This window comes from Calliphora vicina, chromosome 5, assembly GCF_958450345.1.
Source record: "Calliphora vicina chromosome 5, idCalVici1.1, whole genome shotgun sequence".
Lineage (NCBI taxonomy): Eukaryota > Metazoa > Arthropoda > Insecta > Diptera > Calliphoridae > Calliphora > Calliphora vicina.
Window position 1 is genome coordinate 70910314 of NC_088784.1, and position 18197 is coordinate 70928510.

At 31.4% G+C, this 18197-nt stretch overlaps 1 protein-coding gene across 1 annotated transcript in view; it reads right to left on the reverse strand.

Moving 5' to 3' along the window:
* Gdap2 (ganglioside induced differentiation associated protein 2) overlaps positions 1 to 18197 on the reverse strand; it is a 162533-nt gene that overhangs the window by 83473 nt on the left and 60863 nt on the right. The window contains exon 2 of the mRNA XM_065514552.1: positions 11906 to 11925. The gene's annotated coding sequence lies outside the window, so the exon portion shown is untranslated. The remainder of the gene's footprint in view (positions 1 to 11905; positions 11926 to 18197) is intronic.

The following is an 18197-nucleotide window of genomic DNA, read 5'->3' on the forward strand; positions in this document are numbered from 1 at the left end:
AGATAGCTCCGGGTTCCACCATAGAGGAAAGCCTGTCTTTGCCTTAATGACTGGACAGGAAACTTCGAAAGTTTTGAAAAAAGTTTTACTAAGGTTTTCCATTATTTTTCAAGACCAGTGATCGAGTTTTCAACAACTGGCATATTCTTCAGTTTATGTTGGTCACAAGTTTAATATTTAAGGTCTATATCTTGTACTGTACGATTCGTGCAATCGGACCAGTAGTTTAGGAGATTCAAGTTTATTAGGCTACAGTTGGTCTAATTTTGTTACCAAACATGCTTATGAAATATTAATTTGACCAGGTTTTAGTTACATTGCACCTTAAAGGGTTAACAACTAACTTATTAGTCTTTTTCCTCACCTTTAATTAACACATTTAACAACTTCAAGCATAAAATCTAACACTACAGTCTATAAAACTGCTCACATATTAAATTAAGATGATGCTCATGATGACGACAAAAAAATAAAAAACCTTTGAGGAGAAGCATGATGTGAAAACATCTGATAACTATCAGTCTCGTTTTGAGTAGATAACGCCGAACCAAGATGATGCCGACTACAGTGACATGACACCCACTTATTTTGTCAACTCCGCAAGAATGAACAATATTTTTTACTCATAAACGATTAAACAGATTGTAAACAAGTAGACAGATGCACGTATGTATTTAAAAGATACCGGTATGAGTAGCTAGATATAACCGTACTAAGTCATAATAAACTAAATAAATATTTGCTAAAATTGGTATGAAAAATAAAGATCACGACTCATGAAAATAAAATATTTGAATAGAACTAAATCTGTTGTTACACAAAGGAACCAAAACAAATAAATTATTTATGAAATAAATTTTAGACAAAAATAAAGTTGTCATCATTTGTTAGTAAACAAAGCAAATAGATGACTAAATTTCATTAATAATACTTTTTTACGTTTTATTAAATATAAACAAATAAATTTGTTTTGTAAAAAGTTTATGATCAAACAAAATATTTTTGAAATGATGGAATCATGGCAAACAAAAATGTATTTATATTTTCTACAACGCAAAAACAAAATAATTTTTTCAATATTAAGCCCTAGATCTGTACAGTTTCATTAAAATTTTAAAGTTTACAAATTTTACAGAGACAAATTTTTGGTATCTGGAGTCGAGCTGATAATAAATTGTAAAATTATCCTATACTTCTTTTCTCTATTTTTAATAGCAACACAACCAGAACTCTACCCAACATATTGATGTATCAATCATGTTTGTTAGTTATTTGGAGACTTTTGATTGTTTATCGACTTCGAAATTCCAAAACGAATGACAAATTTGTATACAGTTTTTGATTTTATGTCTTCCCGGTATGCGACCAAAAATCTCTTAAAGGAAAAGACCTAAGCTTTTTTTTGAGCAAAACAGGTTTTTGATTTTGCAAAAAAAGTCAATAATTTTTTTTCAAGGAAATATGGACGAAATAGCTATCTAAACTATTTGCGACACATTTTGCTAATAACAATAGGTAAAAAGTTATATGGATGAAGAAAAAACCAGTCTGGCCAAAATGTTATATTAACTCTGAAAGTTCTTGACCGATCTTTTTGAAAAATTGTGTCTAAAATACTATGCAAATTTCATCCCGATCGGAAGACATTGATTTCAAAAGTTGTGTCAATTGAGATGAAAACCCTCATATATGTATATTCTGGATCCTTATAAGATCCTAAGACGATCTAGCTATGTCCGCCTGTTGAGCCCAAACAGAAGGAGCTAACTGGCTGACATTTTCCTCAAATAATCACTCTTGATGAGGTATGTTTGTTATTGAAAATGGCAAAGTCAGAATCTAGAAAATATTGACGGACTTTTTTGTATATTTTATTCATGTCATTCAAAGTATCGTTGAAATTCATTTCAAACGATAGTAACTTAAGAAATTTTTATTTTGTAAGAAATATGAAACAAATTTTAAATCCATTCATCAACAGCAAGAACAAAAAGTTTTGTTTTGGGAAAAGTCGACAAAGTTTATTTTTTTGAGCCATCCTAATGAATATTTTCTTTTTTGTTCTTAAGAAGCCATTGGAAAAAATCTCTGATTATAATCAATAATAACACTGAGCTATAAAATAACATCGTGAACTATAAAATAACATTTGGATTGACTTTTTGGAAAATAATGTAGAGAAAATGATGTAAGATTTTTACAGTGGGTAGATACGACCACTGGACATCAATTTCTTGCAAAAATTGAAAATTTAAAAATTTTGAGTTGACTCTCTTTAGAGGAACCAGTGCGATATATGTCATTTACCCTTCACCTTCGTGAAAAAGGTATATATAAGTTTTTCATTCCGTTTGTAATTTCCACAATATAATTTTCCAACCCTATAAAGTATACATATTCTGGATCCTTATAGATAGCTGAGTCGATTAAGACGTGTCCGTCTGTCTGTTTGTTGAAATCAATTTTCTGGAGAAACCAGATATCTTCGGGATCAAAATCTTCAATAATTCTGTCAGACATGCTTTCGAGAAGTTTTCTATTTAAAATCAGCAAAATCGGTCCACAAATGGCTGATATATGAGAAAAAAACCAGGACAACCTCGATTTTTTACCAATTTTTTACCTATCTGGATTACTAACACATTAATATAGACAATATGGATATCTAATGATAGATATTTCAAAGACCTTTGCAACGACGTACATATATAAGACCATAGTAAGTTGGACCTACAAAAAATTAAAAAAAACCTTCGAAAATTTTTTTTCCAAACAATTACCTAAAAATATTTAAAATTTGTATTTTGAAGTATTATTTGGTGAACGGTATATAAGATTCGGCACAGTCTAATATAGCTCTCTTACTTGTTTATTCTCACTTTGCTATTGAACATATAGAGTAAACAACTATGTTTATTTTTGCTTCTAAAAATTTAGAATTTTGTGCCAACCAAGTACTTCTTTAATTTGCAAAAAAAAGTGAAGCTGATGCACACCGATTGCTCACAAAAGTTTATGGTGAATGTGTTCCATTGGTTTCAACGTGCGAGATATGGTTTCAAATTGTGATATTGACACGGAAGACAAAGATCACCCAGGCCAGACAAAAAAGTTTGAAGACCAGGAATTGGAGACATTACTCCATGAAGATTATTGTAAAACTAAACAAGAGCTCGGAAAATTTTTTGATATCAAAAAAAATAATATTGTTATGTGTTTACGTTTTAAAATCGGTGGTTTATTTCCTTTAAATAAACCGGATTATTTTAATTGTAAATAAAAGCGCCAATTTATTTAAATTTACACAACAGACACTATGTATTTTTATACAATTAAATTTTTATAATTTACAAGAATACACACTTTTAAAACACACTGGTTACGATATACTGCCCCACTCACAACTCGCTGTTACTATTTATATATAATACAACGCCATCTTCTACAAGTTTCATGAATAATCTAACCGAAAAACTCAAGCTATCCCCTAGCGCCTGTAAGCTGCTTCACAGTTAATGTTGTCCTACTGATAAGCAATGTTAATAACAGCGTGTTATCAACATTGTTTATAACTAGAAGTTTCTACTGATGAGGAAATGTTTATAAACAAGATGAATGTTGCAAGCAGACTTTACAGACCGTTAAATTCAACTTGAATAGTAACAATAGGTTATCGATGTCCGAAAATATTTATATTCGAACATCTATGGATAAATAAAATACAAAAGCTATTTTTAATTGAATTTTTTTTTATTTTTTTGAAAGTATTGCTACTTTGAACCAAAATTCGAAACTTTAAATAAAATGTGGAGCCTGTAAATGCTATTAGATTTAACTCAAATGTTCAGCATTTATTTTTTAGATGACGTGGAACAATTATTGAACTTGGAAGCATTGAAATAAGAGCCACCCTAATACAAATGTTAAATATTTCTTTTGGACAATTTCTTGAAAAGCCAACAAAAAAGCAAAAAGTGTTGTGTTAATCCTTTTAAATTGCATTAAAATGCAAAATGAAAGGTAATACAATTATTGTAAAATATTGTTGAGTAGATAACAACGAAAACAAAAAAAACGAAAAAGTGCAATTAACTTTGCTTGGGAATCATCAACACTTGACATTTTGCTTTTTGTACATAAAAGGTACATAAATGTGTTTTTGTATCTATTTGTTCTTTTTTTTTTTAAAAAAAAGAAAGACTATTATTTGTTTTTAAATTAACACCCACATACATGTTGCTTTTCCCAGTAGTTCTAGGAGACAGTACCGAAGTAGTGAGTTACTTCAATAGCTATGTGACTCGTTATTTTAAAACTTGCATAATGAGACTGTCCGATAGCTGGTCCAAAGCAATCAACGCATTGGATTCACATACTGCTTATATAGCGTCAGTTACTTTACTAGCTACCTAACTGGTTACTTAATCAGCTACATAACTAGTTATTTTAACATGTACGGCTGCTAATTGACCATAAATAGCCATCTAACAAGTAAGAGAGCTATATTCGGCTGTGCCGAATCTTATATACCCTTCACCAAATTATACTTCAAAATACAAATTTTAAATATTTTTAGGTAAACAAAATTTATTTTTATACCCTTCACCTTCGTGAGAAGGGTATAAGCTTGTCATTCCGTTTGTAATTTCTACATTTTTCATTTCCGACCCTATAAAGTATATATATTCTGGATCCTTATAGATAGCGGAGTCGATTAAGCCATGTCCGCCTGTCTGTTTAAATCAATTTTCTGAAGACCCCAGATATCTTCGGGATCCAAATCTTCAATAATTCTGTCAGACATGCTTTCGAGAATTTTGCTATTTAAAATCAGCAAAATCTTTCCACAAATGGCTGAGATATGAGGAAAAAACCTAGACAACCTCGATTTTTGACCTATTTTTGACCTATGTATATCTGGATTACTAAGACATTAATATAGACAATATGGATATCTAATGATAGATATTTCAAAGACATTTGCAACGACGTATATACGACCATAGTAAGTTGGACCTACAATGGGTCAAAATCGGAAAAAAAAATTTAACCCGAATTTTTTTTTTACAAAAAAAAAAAATTTAAAAAAAAAAAAATTTTAAATTTAAAAAAAAAAATTTAAAATAACAATCGAAAGATTCGGCACATCCGAATATAGCACTCTTACTTGTGTTTGTCCAAAGTTGTTTTTTAATTTTTGTTAACAAATTTTTTTGAATTGTTATTGTAAATTTTTCTTTTTTTTGAATTGTTATTTTAATTTTTTTTTTTTTGTGAAAAAAAAATTCGGGTTAAAAAATATTTTTTCCGATTTTGACCCATTGTAGGTCCAACTTACTATGGTTTTATATATGTACGTGCAAAGGTCTTTAAAATATCTGTCATTAGATATCCATATTGTTTATATTAATGACTTATAAATCCTCATATCTCAGCCATTTGTGGACCGATTTTGATGATTTTAAATAGCAAACTTCTCGAAAGCATGCCTGACATCTGGGGTCTTCAGAAAATTGATTTTAATAGACGGACATGGCTTAATCGACTCCGCTATCTATAAGGATCCAGAATAAAAGACATATCACAGACAGTCCAATAAACGATTGCTTGTAAACAAACCTTCCTCCGACAACTCTCCAATAGATTGCTTCTGGTGGCTAAAATAACGACTTTCTAAAGAGCAATACAATATAAACGTTTAAAGTGACTTCACTATAGGTTACTAAGAGACACTAAAGTGAATATTGACTTTACGTTATGTTATATAGGATATCAGTATACTTAAGCAAAAAAAAACTGTATCAACACAATTTATATAAAACCAGTTTGTACGAATTACTCACAAAACATTTAAAGTGACAATTCTTCGTCTTCACGCTTGATTACCTGGGATGTATAAAGTAACCCATTGTCTTCTCTCTGCACTACAAAGAGCACATACGTGCCAAAATATATAAATTGGAGTCAGTCAAGTGATCAGACATTAGTGACAATTACTGTCTATAAGGGATACATTGCCTGATAACTGCTGGGTTAAGAAGCTTTTTTCCCAATACTTGTGTAGGGTATTAAATACTTATTACTTGCACACAATTTAAACATTTTGCAATAAATTGGATTTTTTACCATGAACGAACGTTCCTCTTAAACCTTTCTTAAAAGTAAATTTATAGAAACCTGATAATTTTGAAATTTGTGTATCCCAATTTTGTTTTTGTATAATTTATGTAAAACCTTTGCTAAATAGTGTAATTAATTAAATCTCTGAGGCTGTTAACTAACTAATTGAATAATGTCGATAAGATAACATAAATTGCATCTTCATTATGTATTTGACATGTCATGTTTTCGATTGAAACTTATCTGGGATTAAACTGTTTATTTTTCCATAGAAATGTTAAATTCAATTAATTTAATTTTGCCATCCTTTAAATGCATAATTAATTACATAAGTATGTATGGATGTATCTATATAATTTTGCTTAATCCATTTTTGATTCACCACATGTGGTGCAGTTTATTTGACACTTGTATTAAGCGAGCCTGTATTTAAAAGCCATTTTTTCTCCACAAAATGTAATTAAAAATTGTATAGAACTTTAATTAAGGACGGCTTTTGTTGTAATTGAATCATTTACAGTAAAGTTGGTTAAAATCTTTTTTTGAATTTTATTCGTGCCCACATTTTTAGTTGCTCCTCATTTCACCATCTTCCATTTTAGTTTTAGTTTGCTAGCTAGCAACCACATGTAGTGTAATTAAAGTTGTTTTAGTATTATGAAAATAGTTGAAAATCATTCAGAGATGGGGAGACTGTAGTTAAAACTAAATTGACTTATTTATTAAAGTGTGGTCTTGTTGTAGAGCAGGGGTTCTCACAAGCATTTGCTTCAAGGCGCCCCTGACACATTTCATTGAAAATACGGCCCACTATTGCTATTATTAGGCAATACAGGTATATATAAATCCTTTTTAAATAATATAACGAATTGAAATCCACAAAAGCAATCTAATATTAAGAGAAATCATAATGAATATATGAAATCCGAATTAATAGCGAGAAAATATAAATTGAAGATGAACGATCTTTTATCTATTCTTTAAGAAAGATATTAAAAAGAATTTATGGTGAAAAAAATTTGGAGACAAAATCTCAAACATTTGTCTCGATTTTAAATAGCAATCTAATTTTGGTGAAAAAAAAATTTCACCATGAGTTGTGAAGCATGTGATTCCGTTCGTAATTTCCACATTTTTCATTTGTGAACACATAAAGTATATATATTCTGGATCGTTATGGATAGCGGAGTGGAATGTTTATAAGGACCCCTAGAAAATCGCCCCCATTTGACAACCGTTTTTGTAGATAGTGAATGTGCCTTAGTTGAAATGTATGAAAAGCTTATTTTGAAAATAATTCAGAAGCTTGTGAACGATTAATGAAATTCCCCATTGTCAATGCTGAGTTGATGTTCGTAGTTGGAATGGGGGCTAGTGGGCAGCCAACCAAAGTTGCTCGACGCTGGCCTATGTAATTTAGAAAAAAAAACAAGTAAGAAAGTATGGTCGGTCAAGCCCGACCATATAATACCCTACACTAAGTAAAAGAGCAATAAAAATTGTTCTTTTAAAATTTCAATAATTTATATTTTTGAGTGATTTTCGGAAGTGGGCCTTATATGGGGGCTATGACCAATTATGGACCGATCACAATGAAATTAGGTCGTGTGATTTATGTCTATATTAAAGTTAACTATGTTGAATTTTGTGTGTTTACTAAAATTTTTAAGCGATTTATGCACGTTAAAGTGATTTTCGGAAGCGGGTCTATATGGGAGCTATGACTAATTATGGACCGATCGTAACAAAATTTGGTGACATGAATTTTGTGTATATAAAACTTATTTGGAGCGGAATTTATGGAGATACATATATAAAATAAACATTTATGACCGATAAAGTCCAATTTCGGGAGGACATTTGTATGGGGGCTAGGTGAAATAGTGGACCGATTTCAGCCAGTTTCAATAGGCTTGGTCCTTGGTCCGAAAAATTTGATCGAAATATCTTCAAAATTGCGACCTGTACTCTGCGCACAAGGTTTACATGGACAGCCAGCCGACCAGACGGACGGACGGACGGACATCGCTTAATCGACTCAGAAAGTGATTCTAAGTCGATCGGTATACTTTAAGGTGGGTGTTACACTAATATTTTTGGGCGTTACAAACATCTGCACAAACGCATAATACCGTACCCACTATGGTGGTGTAGGGTATAAAAATGCTGTGGTACATACAACATTAAATAACATTAAATAAAAGCTTTGAGTTGATCATTGTAGAAATAGAACTTTCATTATGCTGCTGGTAGGAACATGGCGCTGTGTATAAATTGTGGCAGAGGTTGCAGTCGGAAGTTCAGTTTATCATAGGAGCTCTTAGAGTTTACATCAACTGCATTCCTTTAAATTAGAAAGTGTAATTTAAATGTGTAAATTACTGTGAATTATAAACGTTTATTTGTATAAATTCACAGAGTAACTATTTAAACTGTTGTTGTGTAAATCTGAATAAATAAACTACTAAACTGCTTTTATTTGGCATCAAAAGTATTCGGTTTATTTAAAGGAAATAAACCGTCGTTTTTAAAAGGTAAAAACTTAACAATATCTTATATGAGAGAGTTGTCTCTTTTAGTTCAAGCAGAAATTCAAATTCATAACGAGTACAATTTTTTACACCCTTCACCTTCGTGAATTCCGTTTGTAGTTTCCACAATATAATTTTCTGACCCTATAAAGTATATATATCCTGCATCCTTATATATAGCGGAGTCGGTTAAGCCATGTCCGTTTGTCTGTCTGTTGAAATCAATTTTCTGAAGACCTCAGATCTCTTCGGGATCCAAATCTTCAATAATTCTGTCAGACATGCTTTCGAGAAGTTTCCTATTTAAAATTAGCTAAATCGGTCCACAAATGGCTGAGATATGAGGAAAAAACCAGGACAACCTCGATTTTTGAGCTATATATGGATTACAAAGTCATTAATATAGACAATATGGATATCTAATGATAGATATTTCAAAGACCATTGCACCGACGTATATAAGACCATAGTAAGTTGGACCTACAATGGTTCAAAATCGGAAAAAATATTTTTAAACCCGTTTTTTTCACAAAAAAAAAAATTAAAAAAAAAAAATTAAATATTTTAAAATTTAAAAAATTTAAATAATTCGAAAACAAATTTTTTCCAAAAAATGAAAAATACAACTTTGGAAAAAAAATTAAATTTTGTTTACCTAAAAATATTTAAAATTTGTATTTTGAAGTATAATTTGTGAAGGGTATATAAGATTCGGCACAGCCGAATATAGCTCTCTTACTTGTTTTAAACTTAAAACTTTATAAAATGCTTTGTACATTCCAGTACTGCACATAGATTTACCATATTTGGTAATCTCTGTTTATAATTCGTCTTTGAAATATGTATGTATGTTGAACAACTCTGCATTTTCACAAAGTTCACTTTATAATAACTCAGCTAACCATGAAATAAATAGTTCTAACCATGTTTTCAATTAACATCTATACAGCAAAGATATTTTAAATAATGTATTCATGCTTACCAATTTAAACTTTAAATATATGTTGATATTAATTATTGTTTAAAAAATGTTTTAAAAACCAGCAAAAATTAGGTAATGTTAATTAATATAATATATTCAATGAATTCAATAACATCAGCTGGTCTACATAATGTATTTTAATGTCAATGCTTAAATCAAGAAGAGTTATTATGTTGGCATTTTAATCCATTACTGGGTAATGAAAGTTTAACCTTGTACAATTGCATCCCTTATAAATTAATTTAAAATAACATAACAATAGAACATAAATAAGTGTGTATGTATTTAAATTATTTGTTTATGCATTAAAATTCCAAATTCTTTTCAACATTTTTATGACATCTCTACTCACACGAAAAAATAATTGTAAAATTCCATCACGATTTTAGATAACAAATATTGCTACCATATTTGTTTGATTAATTTCAATTTGGAAAATAGACTTAAAAGGATATAAATCTATTTAGTAAAATGTTTGTTTTTTGAATGTACATTGAACATAAATAAATTGGCTTTTTTGTACAGAGACTAGATCTTCTAAAAGTTCGGTCACACAGTGTATATATTTGACAAAACAAAAATGATGTAAGCACTAAATAAAGTATTGATACGAAATTGCACTTTGAATTTAACGGTTTTAATGTCTGCTTTCAACATCCAATACTTCTACTTACTTATCAGTAGAGGCTGCCAACATTAACTGTTAAAGCTATTAACATTAACATTAAGGCTGCTGAAAGCTGTAGAAATAGAACAATATTGTTTTGTTCGTTAGATAATTCATGAAACTTCTAGAAGATGACACTGTGTATATAAATAGTAAAAGCATTTTGCAGTCAGTTAATTTATCATAGGCGCTGTTAGAATTAACATTAACCGAATTACCAGTGTATTCTTGGATATTATAAAGCGTGTTTTTTGAAATTTCGTGTATTAAAAGAGAGTTACTATTTAAATTGTTGCGTAAATTTAAATAAATAAAGAGTTGTTACAAATTTTAAACTACGGATCGCTTTTATTTGCAATTAAAAGAATACGGGTTATCTATATATATAAAAATGAAATGGTCCATGTATGTAATGTCATCACGTGAGAACGGCTGGAGCGATTTGGCTGATATTTTTTGTGTTCTATTCGAAATTTTCAGCAGATGGTTTGTAAAGAAAAAATTAAAAATTCCGCTAAAACTCGGAAATTCTTTTTTTTGTGAGTTCAGTCAATTGTAATAAAAAAGCTCCCTAAAGTTTAGATATTTCTTTGCAATTAAATAAGAACAGGCTGGTGTGCGTGGGTTGGAAAAACTTGAAGAACTAACATTAGTAAATGCTACCGGGCGAAGCCGGGGCGATCAACTAGTTTAAAATAAATAAACCACCGTTATTAAAAGGTAAAAACGTAACAGTTTAATATTTTTGATGCTGATTGTTCTTACAAACTTTTTATTCTAAACTTTTTCTCCTTTAAAATTCTATAATAATTGTATATTCTTTATGAAAGTTTCGGTTGCAATGGCCGAACCCCAATTTTTGGGCTAATCCATAACTGAACTCAAATATTCCGTCAAACTCTAAAAATAACCTTAAATGTACTTTTGAATGTTAAAAGAATCCTAGGCCGTATCAAGTTTTAAACATAGTTAAGGTGTATGTTTTTGTATGAAAAACTATTTCAAATCTTTGATTAAGCCCAATTATGACCCAATAAACTTAGAACAGCCATCAAATTAAGTTTAGGAACCAGGTGCAAAAAGGTGAAGAATTTCTCAGGGCATTGTTGCCGGTTTAGGTGTAAAAATGATTTTATTGAAAAACAAATGAAAAAGAACTAATAAAAAATATTTCGAATAGATCGGGCTACTAAAAGTTAGTAATACTTTGATTTAAAAAAAAAACACACTAAATTTCACATGCTAAAATTATGACATCACTCAGAAAACAGCTGACAGAACAAAAACTAAAAGTCAAATTGCATTTCGACCTTCGAAGGAAATGTTAACAAATCTGTAAATTCACAGTTAAATTTAAAAAAATATATATAATTACTTATTGAGATAAATGGTATTTAGTAATGCATGCCTTGAGGGACTCTTGCGGGTTAGAGGGTTAAATATGTTTAAAATTTTGATAAGATACTTGGCCACAATATTTTTGATAAACTTTGTGATCAATTTTGACTTTAAGAACAAGATTTCGTATAAGTACGACCATCAGTCGTACTGTAAATTTGGCTGATTGGTATAAATATAATTGTTTAGATACTTAAAAATACTTACAAAAATAAACGGAAGTTGATCTGAAAAGATAGAGAATATTTAATATTAATTTCATTGCTTCAATTAAAAATAAATAAAATTTAAAAAAATGCCAGGAAATATAAAATAGCAAGTGTGGAATCCATATTAAAAGTATTTATCTGGTTGAGCAGATTGGGTTAAATTTAATATTTTCTATTGCTAGTGCAATTCAGTGGTAGATTTCAAATATCGGTTTTCTCTATCTCCTAGTGTTTTAATTGCTAACATTAACATTGAAGCTGCTAAAGGCTCTAGAATTGGAATATTCTAGTTTTGTCCGTTAAGATCATTCATGAAGCTACTAGAAGAGAGATGGCGCTGTATAAATAGTGGTTGCAGTCATTAGTTTAGTTTATTATAGGCGCTGTCTTGTACATTATTAAGTGTAATTTATGTGTGTGTATTTCTGTGACTTATAAACGTGTATTTGCATAAAAATACTGAGTGACTATTTAAACTGTTGTTGTGAAAATGTGAATAAACAAGTAAGAGAGCTATATTCGGCTGTGCCGAATCTTATATACCCTTCACCAAATTATACTTCCAAATAAAAATTTTAAATATTTTTAGGAAAACAAAATTTTTTTTATTTTTTGGAAAATTTTTTTTTTCAAATTGTTATTTTAATTTTTGTTTTTTAAATCTTAAATTTTTTTTGTTTTTTCAAAAAAATTTTCGAATTATTTTAAATTTTAAATTTTTTTTGGTTTTTTCAATTTCTTTTTTTTTTGGTGAAAAAAAAATTCGGGTTAAAAATTTTAGGTCCAACTTATATGATCTTATATACGTCGTTGCAAAGGTCTTTGAAATATCTATCATTAGATATCCATATTGTCTATATTAATATCTTAGTAATCCAGAGAGAGGTCAAAAATCAAGGATGTCCTGGTTTTTTCCTCATATCTCTGCCATTTGTGGACCGATTTTGCTGATTTTAAATACGGAACTTCTCGAAAGCATGTCTGAAAGAATTATTAAAGATTTGGATCCCGAAGATATCTGGGGTCTTCAGAAAATTTACTTCAACAAACAGAAGGACATGGCTTAATCGACTCCTCTATCTATAAGGATCCAGAATATATATACTTTATATGGTCGGAAAATTATATTGTGGAAATTACAAACGGAATGACAAACTTATATATGTATAACCTTCTCACGAAGGTGAAGGGTATAAAAAAGAGTTGTTGCAATACTAAACTACTAAACTGCTTTTATTTACAATCAAAAGTATCCGGTTTATTTAAAGGAAATAAATCACCGTTTTTAAAAGGTAAAAACGTAACAATAGATTAAATAAGATAAAAATTTCATAAGAATTTGAACCCATTAGTTAAATCATTGGGAAAGTTTCCATTGTATAGTCAGCCGATGTATGTATATACTATTGAGAGTCTACGACCAATATTTCGAATCCATAAAATCAATATTTTTGGTATTGGGAACAATAATTAAATTTATTTAATATATCGAGCCCTAACCACGAAAATATCTTAAGTGCATAACAACAAACATAACAGGAAAAGTGTTTTTGTGATAGTTTACATGTTGTAACTCAATGTATATATGTATATGCATTTAAAGCTAAAATTGTTTTTGCTATTAAATTGTAGCGGTAAACAAATGATCCTACATGATACAATCGAATATATTGTTCGTTATGATATTTTCGCGGTTAGGGGTCGATATATTAAATGATTATTTTCATCATATTAGGAAATCTCTGATTCTTAGCAGCATAATCGCTCCTCGTGATTCACCTCTTTTTTGAATTTTGAATTTTATTTACAAAATTTTAACTTAGCTAGATCTCATTCTTTAACTTTACTGGTATGAAGGTGTAGTAAAGGCGTCATGTTTTATATTTAAAAAAAAATTAAAAAAAAACAATCTGCACTCTGAGCAGTCTACATATAGAATTATTAGCACCCTCATAATTACGAGTAAAATAAATTGAACAAAATTATTAAGACTTAATATTCACACATTCATCCATTCATTCATTCATTTATTTATTCAGTCATTTATTCATACAGATGAGTTCATAGAGGTATGACCGGTTAAATAATTAAACATGGTTGGATGGTTCGTTGGGTTCCTCATTGGTCGCTTGGTTGGATGGCTAAATTAGAAAAAAATATTTCATATTTCCAACATAAAGCCAATCATAAATTGTTGAACCAACATTATTTTTAATTCAATATTTACTAATATACATAGATAGGTACTACATACAATATACCAATACAACAAGTTAACCATTATTATTTTTCGTTTTAATTAAAGTTGGTAAATGAGTAATTTGAATGCAAACATGTGAATCACATGTGCCATTTGTGGAAATTTGTATTTTAATTAAAACTACAAAGAACTTAAATTCACATTCATACAAAATACATAAAAACTAAGTAACAAAACAAAAAAGACATTCTTTAATTACGTGATTAAACAAAGAAATTGTTGTTAATTTTATATTTTTACGTTTTTTGTTTTTAAGGTGATTATTTTATGAACTTTATTTAGATTTTAATTATATGACGAACGAACTGAACAAAACAAAAAAAACTGAAGAAATAAAATCATTTAACCTACATAAACGGCATTAAAAGACAGACAGACAGACAGTCAGTTAGACAGTTAGGTTGGGGAACTGGAAGACAGACAAGACAGAAGAATGTTGCATTGATTTGATACAGAAGAACTTGTTTGGAATAATTTTAATTGGAATGATTTCATCGTTTATAAAAATAAACCAGAATTCTAAAGTATGTAAATTTGTCCAATGAGTAACCGTTGACCATTTTGTATTACATAGTTAATTTAAATTACAGTGAAATGTGGCAATAGGAGACAGGAAAATATAAACATTAGGATGGCCCCTATTGTGCACTTTTTCGATTTACGATGCTGCCTAAAATGGTCTAAAATGGTTCACTGTAATCTACAAATCAATTGCTAGACAGTTTTGATCCCAGATATAAAAGGGTTAATAATGTCCCACAAATCTAAAATAACTAAAGCAATGAAACAATCTGATATTAAATATTAGAAAGAAACCAAATTTCCTTCAAATTCTCCAATTTGAAATCCCTACGCTAATATTTAAGTACAACTGTTAAAATTTCTATTTTTGATCCTAATTAACTTCTTCAATTTGAAAAAAAGTGTAGTTGAAGCACACCGATTGCTCACCAAAGCTTATGGTGAATGTGTTTCATCGGTTTCAATATGCGAGAGATGATTTGTGCATTTCAGAAGTTAGGTTAGGTTCCATGGCAAGCAGCTCAATTGGGTCCATTCTATACTGATCCTATTGTGATACCCAAGGGGTAAACAGCCGGGTATTTATAATACTTCCATTGTCTCCGAGTTAAACCAACCAGATTCCCTGATGAAGGAGTAGATTCGTTTAAGATTTATTCTTGATAGATCATCCAAGCATGATAGGAATGTGATTCGGTGGATGCGCTTCCTCAGGTTTGTCAGAACCGGGTATTTGCAGAAAATGTGAGACTGAGTCTCCTCCTCTTCTTTATTTTGACAGCTTCTACAGTAGTCGTTGTGTCGTAGGTCCAGTCTTCTAGCATGTGTTCCAATTATACAGTGTCCTGTAATAACGACGGAATTCCATAAGTAGATTCGTCGCAACACAGGAAGGTTCATTGGTCCACCTCTTTTATGCAGTCTCATATTGTTTCTGCTGTACAGCCATCTTGCACTTAACAAGGGAAATACCAGAAAAGGGGTCGATTGCTTTCTCATTCATCATCGCACCTCTTTTGGTCAATTTATCTGCTATACAATTACCCCGATTTCCATCGTTTCCAGGCACCCATATCTCGCTATCTCATTTAGGCATACTCGGCATTTCTTGGTCAACCTAGATGTAGTGAAGACACCCGGTATTTCATTAACGCCAGCCTTGCTATCGGTAAAGAGGAGCTAGACCTTATAGCACCTGTAATCAGTATCACGTAAGTCCTTAGAACTCCTTCAACGGCCTTCCGGTGAGTAGCATTGTCCAAGGCGTTCCACCACACCAGTACTCCATAAAACAAGTAGTAAATTTGCCAAGCAAAACAAGTTTGAAGATCAAGAATTGTAGGAATTACTCCATGAAGATTGTTGTCAAACTCAACAAGAGCTTGTAAAATCATTGGAAGCTACTCAAGCAGCAATTTCAAAACGTATGCGAGCAGCACCCAAAAGCAGGGGAATTTGGTACCATTCGAATTGAAACTGAGAGACCTTTGCATGTCCGAAATGATGCTTGAACGCTATAAAAGAAATTAATTTTGCATTGAATCATAACTTGCGATGAAAAATGGATTCATTGAAGCTCGGCTAATCAGCCGAATCGTCACCAAAGTAAAATATCCATGGCGCTATGGTAATTATCTGTATTTGGTGGGAGCAAAAGTGTCCTATCACAGCAGAGAACATGTACCGAAAGCCACTGATTCGTTTGCAGTGAGCATTGGCCGAAAATAGTATTAATATTCCATCATTACAACTCGGCCAAATGTTTCAATACCTGTTAAAAAGTATTTACAATAAAGTGGTTGGAAACGTTTGCCTAACCCGCTTTATAGACCAGACCGTGCCCCGTCCAACTACTATTTGATTCGATCGATGCAGAATGCTCTCTTTGGTATGTGTCACTTCAGAACAGAGTATCCGAAATTGGCTTCTTTCGTTCTTGGCCTCAAAAGATGAACAGTTCTTTTGGCTTGGAATCCATATGCTGCCAAAAAGATGGGATAAAGAAGGTCATAGCTTACAATGGCCAATACTTTGAGTAAACTTATAGTGCAGAAATGTAGAAAGACTTTTTGAAGTCCATGTCAGAAGTATCCTTTCACCGAGTAACTTCTGAAGGCGTAATTCTTACTTGAAGAGAAAGATGGGAAAGAATATTGCTACTATCGAGAAGGAAGGTGTTATAGCATAATTTGTTGATATAAACTGTGCCTTCATTATTGTGGATATATTTTAAAGAATCAAAGCGACATGGATGGGGAACATGCTCAATTGCAGGTCTAAAAATTCGAGTATGGATTTGGGTTTTATATCGCCACCCTTGTGGTATCATATCGTAAACAGAATTGTATTCAATCTCAGTGGTAAAGGCACTAAAGAATTTACCTATGTTGATGATGCTCCTTCTAAAAGGGAAATTTCTTCCCACAATAAACAAACACATGGGATCGGCATTGGGCTTATTACCACATGCACTTAGGACAATGTACCGACGAAGACAAAGCAGGTACTTTTTATGGGGAAATACAAAATTCCAGTGTCATGCTTCCTCGATGTATAGATAGTATTGCTCTGGATTTCGAGAAAAAAAGCCAAATGTAGTTTTACATTTTAAGCTCTCGTGGAAACAGAGAGTCGTGTGCGTACTAATATCTGCGTCTTTTGTACTTGTAAAACGATCTTTGGGAAAATATCGTGTCGCAAACGGTATATTGTTCCCTAATCTCTAATCTATACAACATGCAGAGAATAGCCTGTGTTAGATCACAGAGGCGATAAGCACTACTCCTCAGAGCAGTATAGAGACGATGCTGGACAAATGTCCCATTGATATTTTCATCAAACACTATTCAGAGAATTCCTTAAGAAAGAAGACTCCAGAATCTCAATCTACACAGATGATTTAAAGACAGAAACTGGCTCCGGTGACATCATCAAAAACAATTCTGAGAATTCCTTAAGAAAGGAGACTCTAGAATCAGGCGGACTAAAGCATGATCGCAAGGGTCATGTCACCCTCCAGCAGAATATCGGCATGCCAATCTGGGACAAAAATCTGATTAATTGATACCAACACAAAATTTTTACAAAACTTTTACAACGAGAATACCGACCAGATCATCGGAACTATGGTATCTCAATCTACACTGATGGTTGAAAGACCAAAACGGGTTCCGGTGCCTTAGACTCCAAGAATCAGGCGGACTGAAGCATGATCGCACTGGACATGTCACCTTCCTGCAGAATATGGACAGGCCAATCTGGGGTAAAAATCCAACACAAAATTTTGACAGATCTTCTACATCGAGAATACCGACCAGAGAAGACTGAGCAGCCAACTCTGATCTTCGGAATTAAGATATCTCAATCTACACTGATGGTTAAATCATAGAAACGGTTTCCGGTGTCTTCATCTAAAACAATTCTGAGAAAGAAGACTCCAAGAATCAGGCGGACAAAAGCATTATCGCACTGGACATGTCACCTTCCTGCTGAATATGGGGTAAAATCT